The sequence below is a fragment of the Ostrinia nubilalis genome, chromosome 21 (assembly GCF_963855985.1).
Source record: "Ostrinia nubilalis chromosome 21, ilOstNubi1.1, whole genome shotgun sequence".
NCBI classification, from domain to species: Eukaryota; Metazoa; Arthropoda; class Insecta; order Lepidoptera; family Crambidae; genus Ostrinia; species Ostrinia nubilalis.
The window spans coordinates 6,655,923-6,663,299 of NC_087108.1; the positions used below are offsets into that span (position 1 = coordinate 6,655,923).

At 34.3% G+C, this 7,377-nt stretch overlaps 2 long non-coding RNA genes across 2 annotated transcripts; one reads left to right on the forward strand and one right to left on the reverse strand.

Moving 5' to 3' along the window:
* The first annotated feature begins 911 nt into the window (after nt 1–911).
* Nucleotides 912–2,653, forward strand: LOC135082355 (uncharacterized). Its single transcript, XR_010259400.1, has 2 exons — nt 912–1,472; nt 1,555–2,653. It is a non-coding gene; the product is annotated as an uncharacterized LOC135082355 (long non-coding RNA).
* A 310-nt stretch (nt 2,654–2,963) lies between these two features.
* LOC135082532 (uncharacterized) lies at nt 2,964–3,961 on the reverse strand. Its single transcript, XR_010259409.1, has 4 exons — nt 3,823–3,961; nt 3,281–3,668; nt 3,067–3,200; nt 2,964–2,977 (listed from the first exon to the last, which is right to left on the reverse strand). It is a non-coding gene; the product is annotated as an uncharacterized LOC135082532 (long non-coding RNA).
* Between the last annotated feature and the right edge of the window lie 3,416 nt (nt 3,962–7,377).

Here is a 7,377-nt window from a genome sequence, read left to right on the forward strand (position 1 = left end):
GGTGTGTTCTTTGTATGACGTAAGCATCTGATAAGAAAGGATTTTCCAAAATTCTACCCCTAAGGAGGTAAAAAGGAGGGGCAAAGTTTGTATGAAATAACGAGATTCCTTCGTCCAATCTACTTAAAATTTTGCATAAGCATTCTATAACAGAATTAATGGAAGACGTGTTTCGTATTTTAGTGAAATGCACCCCCTAACTATGTTAAAAAGGGGTAGAAAGTTATTTTAGTGGTGATTTGCTTCAAAGTTGATATTAATTACTGATTAGTGCATTTTTTTACAATCATGACGTCATGTTAACTACTACCATACTCTAGGGGCCTCCACTTAACCTCGGAGTGGGTGCCCGCTGCGTGCGCTCGCCCAACAATGCATAGTAATGCATGAAAGTCATGCCGCGGGCACCTGCTTGCGCTGTATACATAAACTCATTTTCGCGCGAGAGTTTTGGCGGAGGCCCTTGAGGTAGTGGGAGTAGTCTTGAGGAAAAGCTCCTTCTCCCACGGCCAGTGGCATGCTGGAAGCTTGGTGATTCTAGCACCCGTAGGAAAATATAAAAAAAAAGTTTACCAATAATACTGCGGTAGGTGTAGTTTTCGATTTCGTTGTAAAAAAATAATACCACCGAGTAACTTTCACCGGATCAAAGGCCGAGCTGCATATTCATAAAATATAAGAAAAAAATATTTTCATGTTTATTTAACCTGATTTTTATATTTTAAAAGTATTTAAACATTTACGGTCTTATTCATAATAAAATGCTAATATAGGTTTAAAACCTACATTAGCTAAAACGTTTGATAGGCTTAAAACACTCTTATAAACCTCTGATAAAAAACGTTATTCATAATCGTTTACAAACCTTTGATAGCTAAAACAGAGTCTAATATTTTCTTTCCACAGACTATACAAAAAGAATGAACGAAAACAGCTTTTTTGGTGATTTAACTTGATGGACCATGTAAAATCATAGACAAATCGCAGAAAAAAAAAACAAAAAATTGGCAGCTGTGACGTTTTACTTACTGACATTGACATTTGGCACGAAAATTTAATAAAGTTTTCGGTTTTTTCGATCAACTCCCAAGTTTTATCAAACTTTTATAAAACTTGGGATTGTATGTTCTGGATTCTGTACCTCTTACCCTGTACTCTGCAATAAGCTCTTACGACGACCCGGCTAGTTACATCGGATACTAATTATGTCCATGACGAAGGAGAACAGACCGCCTAAAAGGCAACGATCAGAAAACTGGTTGGAGGAAGATAAGGTAGTACTTATTTTTAGCCTGATAAAGTGCCTACTAATTTTTGTAGCATGGTTTTATTTATGTTTGACGCCTAGTGTTTGCTTTTCAGTATTTGCTGAAAGAGTTGGTGAAAGAAAGAGTAAATGCAATCGAAAATAAAAATACAGACACTAACACGAATAAACGGAAGGTTGCGGCTTGGGCTGATTTACAAACAACGTTGGTACATCTTTTGATTTCTGCCTTCAATATAAAATTTTGCCTTTACCTGTAATTCAAAATCCTGTCATTTCTTTTTCAGGTTTAATTCAATGTGCGCTGGTATGAACCGCTCCATTACCCAGTTAAAATCGCAATGGAGCCTCATAAAAATCAGTGCGAAGAAAGACAAGACCATTGCTAGGCAGGCTCAAATTAAAACTGGCGGTGGTCCACCATTATCAGTGCCTGACGATAGGGCTGATGATATAGCATCTTGGTTGCCCAATGAATTTGTAGTCGATGTTAACAGATTTGACTCGGACTCAAATAAAAGTGAATTAATTAACATTCAAGAGGAGGAATCAACTCAAAATACGCAAGATCAGGAATTGATAAATAATGAAGAAATCCAATATGAATTGGTGGTACTTGATGAAGAAATAGAAGATACACATGCTTGTACTACTAGAGGCATATTGGAAGATAAAGAAAATAAAAAAGTAGAGGCAAAAGAAAATAAAGCAAAACCTAATTTTAAAGCACCAGCAATCAAAAAAAAAAGGAAACTGTTAAACAAAGAAGGCTTAATTGATTTAAGCAAAGTTAGGATTTCCGAAATTGCAGAAACAGAATCAAAATGCCGGATTGAACTGCATGAAGTTCAAATGGAAAACGAACGGAAGAAAGGGAGAAACTTGGATCTTGAGCATCAATTATTACAGGAAAAACTTAAATATTACACTCACATTAATAAAGAATAATAAGTCTTTTGATGTTAAAGTTTTTCAAGTACTAACAGATTCTAAATAATAAGTTAGTTCCTCCCTTACTTCTGTTTGTTTTTAATTTGTATTTTATGCAGTTCCAATCCGCATTTTGATTGTGTTTCTGCAATATATTTAGACGGCTATGAATATGTTTACTAGTCATAACTTAATAAGAGTTTGAGATTACTATTAACTAGCTGTTGCCCACGACTCCGCCTGCGTAGACTACTATTTCTGTAACCTACAGGATCTGTGCATTTTTCCAGGATAAAAAGAAGCCTATATGTTATTCGAGACTATATAATCTATCTGTTTTAGCAATTTATTTGTTTATAAGAATTGAACTGTGATTTTTAGTAAGTAAGTTTAATAATTGTACTTAAATTAGTGATATAAAGTAAATACACATATGCCTAGTCACAAACATTCGCCTTTATAATAATAGTGTAAATTATGGTTATTTTGTTTTAAATGTAGAAGGTTGATAACCTCCGAATAGAAACGTTTATACTTAAGCAATTTCTTTGTTTTAAAGAATTGAACTGTGATTTTTAATAAGTAAGTTTGTTGAAACTAATTGTACTTAAATTAGTGATATAAAGTAATTTGTTTTGAATTTTTGCAGAATAATTGCTTTTTTAAAGAGAACTACAGGTTTTGTTTTTGTGATAGTAACAAATTGGACTGAAAATTGAAATACAGGTATTTTTCAATCAAATATTCTTTTTATTTTCATTAAGATGCCAGGAACAGTATCTGAAAAATTAAAATACAACATTTTCATGAACTCAAATGACATTACATAAAAGTAAATCGTTGGAATTTATCAAAATGTATTTTAGTACCATTCAAAAATGTTGATTTATAAAATTTTGTAGTATCAACTGCGACCTACGCCTCAACAATGAAGGTCGGTTGTCGTGAACACTGTTCTCCGTCGAAAGTTGCGGAGTTACAGGGACCTGCTCCATATGTTGTTCTGAAAAATATTATGAATTTGTCAACATTTTGTCATAAAGATTTGTATTCCTTATGTACAGTCAAATTGATAACATTTACCTAACAATGTGTCATTCATATCAATGGCTATATTATGTAATACAGCCAATGCTATGATCACAGCTTTTCCATTTTGGAGGCTTACTGGTAAGCCATGGAGTAGGCATTGGAACCGCTGCTTCCACACCCCAAAACACCTTTCAACAGTGTTCCTAGTTGAGATGTGAGCATTATTGTATGCTTCTTCTTCTGGACGACTAGGCCTTAAAATAGGTGTAAATAGATATGGCAGAAGAGGGTAGCCCGAATCGCCAATAAGGCGTCCTCTAAACTGCCTATCCTCAAATCGTTGTTTTATATTGCTCTCCATAAAAATTCGACTGTCATGTGTACTGCCTCGCCATCTAGCCACTATATCCATTATTTTGAGGTCAGCATCACAGACAACCTAAAATAAAAAAAACAGTATCCTGTAGGTAATCCATCCAATAATATAGTGTTGAATGTTGCTAAAATTTAGATCATACAAAGTAAAAATTATAGACATTATTAAAACAAATCTTTCTCTGTTGTAAACTGTATAAAATCAAAATATATTTTACCTGAACATTCAGGGAATAATAGCCTTTTCTATTAATATAGTACTGGGCCATGTCACCTCCGGTTTTTTTAATTTTAATGTGGGTGCAATCTATGGCTCCTATCACCCCAGGAAAATTTTTAATTGCTCTAAATTTGGCACTAATTCTTTCCTGCTCTCCTATCCTCCTGCGTACATTTGTCCTACACACAGTACATAAAAAATAAAAAAATCTGATGGCTTCATTTTACTAGAAAACACTAAACTATGTAACTTTTAATGTTACTTGGCAACACTAATCTATGGTAAAAAATGAAAACGTGAATTCGGTCTAAAATGGCGTCCAGACATAAATCTGTGACTTTGATTCCGCGCAAAGGTAAATAAATCTTTATTCATCTATAGAAATAATAAGTAAATATGTGTTATTTTGTGGTAAATAATATATTAGTTGTATAAACTAAAGATTTAAAGTTCTATTTTGTTGAAGAAATAAATACTGTGGTCCTACCCTCAATTTCATTTTTTATGTCCTTTGCAAAGTACAATAGCATGTAATTAATACTAAAATTCTAGAGTTCTGATGTTCTATCTAAAGTACATATACGTAAATTTAAGTTTTTTACAGCGGTTAAAAAAAGATATCATTGCAGATATCTTGATGACTCCAAATCGGACTTTTCTGGTGATGATTCCGATGAAAATCCTGAGTTATTCCCACCAAAATTCCAACAAAGAACAAATGACCATCGTATCAGTGAATCTAGTAGCTCGGATGAGGGAGAGATAGCTTTGATCACTCCTGTGGATTCTCAAACATCTTATGCATCATCAGATTCCTCATATCTACCACCAATAAGAAGATGACTTAGTATTGCATCGCGGGAGCGGTGATGTTCGCGTGGCTTTAGTCGTGGCCGTGCCGAGGTGTTGGTTCGCCATCAGTATCTACGCCAGATAGCTATGCAAAATAATGCTAACACTCAAAATAGATGGCCAAATGACACACTAAAAACAGAAAATTAAAAAAATGATGCAACCTGCCTATTTTCTAGAACATAGTGTAAAACAATCGCGCTGCAGAAGCATTGGTTGTAATAAAAAACTACAGTTCTCTGCAAAAAATGTGGGATCTACCTGTGTTTCACTCCTAATCCCAACTTTTTCACCAATTTCCATGTAGGATTCATAAATTTGAGTCTTAAAAACTAACTATTATGAAGAACTGACTGATCTCTAATGTTTCTAATGTTTAATGATAGTGATTTTGTAAGAGAAAGTTAAATTTTGAGAATTATATTGATTAAAATTTGAATTTCGTTAATTTTGATAAAGAACAATAAAAATAAATATTATACATCTAAAATTATGTTTGAAATAACCTATTATTTGTAGTATATTCTAGATTAACCCGCAAAAAATGGCTATGTCCTTTACAAATGACGTGTTGATTAAATACCGTTGTCCTTTATAAAGGACACAGTGAAAAACAAGATTTTCCAATTTGATAATTTTTTTTCAATTTTTTTTATACTAACTTACCATAATGTAATGCACTACAAAAATTTCATAACGAAACTCCAAAAAAAGTATGTCTGGTACTCAGGAGGCTATAGTGATAGGCATTTTGATGAAGGAATTTGCCTTATTCGCGATTGCATGCGCGACTCTGGCGCATATCCGGCTCACTGTCGGCTGACTTAGGCCATGGAGGTCACCAGCATCATCTTGTACCTGAAAATGTATGAAAATAATTATAGCAGCCACGACAAAGGGATAAAATAAAACACTTTTTTGTGCTTACCTCACGACGTCCCCAACATCTTATGGCCACTAAAACTTGCAGTTCAGGACACGTGCCACCACCTCTAGCGCTCTGAACCAGATCATCTTCCACCAAATCTATGATGGTGCGCACTGTGTCCTTATTGAACCTATATTTTATTTTAAAATTTAGGTCCCGCAAATCGAATGGGTTGCTTCGTTGGCGGTAGAGCTTTCTACGTCGCGCTGGGTCGGCATTATTGGCTAAATGCACAATTGCATTTATAGCATTCATTTTCACAAGCAAGGATCACAGCAAGGATATTTTGAATAAATAAACCAACGAAGTGACATTCATATGAAATGACATTTATAAAAGTTAGGTTAAAATAGGTTTATTAGAGCTTTAAACAAGGCCCGAGCTCTCGATAACTTATCACACAGTTATAAGAGGATTTTAGCGCTAAATGACGATTATGAATAACAATTTTTATCAAACGTTTTATAAACCTCTAATAAGCATTTGATAAAATGTGAAAAATGATTATGAATAAGACCGTTAGATAATAACGTTAAAACATTTAAAAATAATCGTATGAGAACGTTTTCGACTTCTCCACGGACGAAGTCGCGGGCAAAAGCTATTTGTAAAATAATTAGACTAAATTATTAAAAGTGCCTACCCAAAGTCATTATTCCACGCGGACGAAGTCGCGGGCACAGCTAGTTTAATAAATAACACTGTGATTAAATCTGGATTTATCTGTAATTTACTATAAAGTGAATTTTAAAAACAAACTAATACAAAAACCATAAAGAAAATCGTATCATTTTCGGTCTTATTTAAAACATTACACTAATTGTCAAAAATGACAAATAAAAAAAACTATACGAATTCGAGCTAATTATTTTCATTGTAAATGGTTAAATCTTTAAATGGTTTTCAGATTATGCACCAAATCAAATGAACACAGTAAATAATGACAATAATTTAATCTAGGTGGAGAGATGTGGGTGTGCGAGGGAAGGGGTCAATCTTAATGTTAGATTTTATCAAATACTCAATACTCAATACGTTTATTGCTTCCATAATAGTAATATAGGTGTTACAATGTGATAATACAGTTAAAAACTGTTGTAAAGCCTTTGAAAATGACGAAAAGAGATATTAGCCCAGACCAACATTTATCGTGCCTTTCTAAGCATGGGTTATAATACTTATACTAGCTTTCCGCCCGCGGCTTCGCCCGCGTGGAATTTTGTCTGTCACCGAAATACATTACCGTGCGCGTCCCTGTTTCAAAAACCGGGATAAAAACTATCTATGTCCTTTCCCGGGAGTTAAACTATGTCTATGCCAAATTTCATCAAAATCGGTTGAAAGCAAGACAGACAGATTCCTTTTGCATTTATAATATTGGTATGGGTAGTATAAATTTATAGCAGTAAAACTAAGACACAAATCATTTTAGGCACTCTTACACAATTACGACAGCTTCTAGCTGCAACTGATTTCTACATACACACATACACGGTACTGCTCGAGCAGTTGTGACTACTTCGGCACGGTGAAATTTCAGTTGCCAGGTATATTTTATACTGACTGCTCGAGCAAATATTACAAAGTAGCAGTGGTTCCTCTTCCTCAAAATCAATGTTGCTACTGATTTGAATGAAAATGAAATTGTGACCTGTTGAGCAGTTTCACTACCAACTACTCCAGCAGTTACCTATCAATGGTAGATTCAAGCTGTTGACTGGCTGCAAAAGCGGTCCGTGCCTTTATGTTGACCACTGGCTAATTGCTCGAACT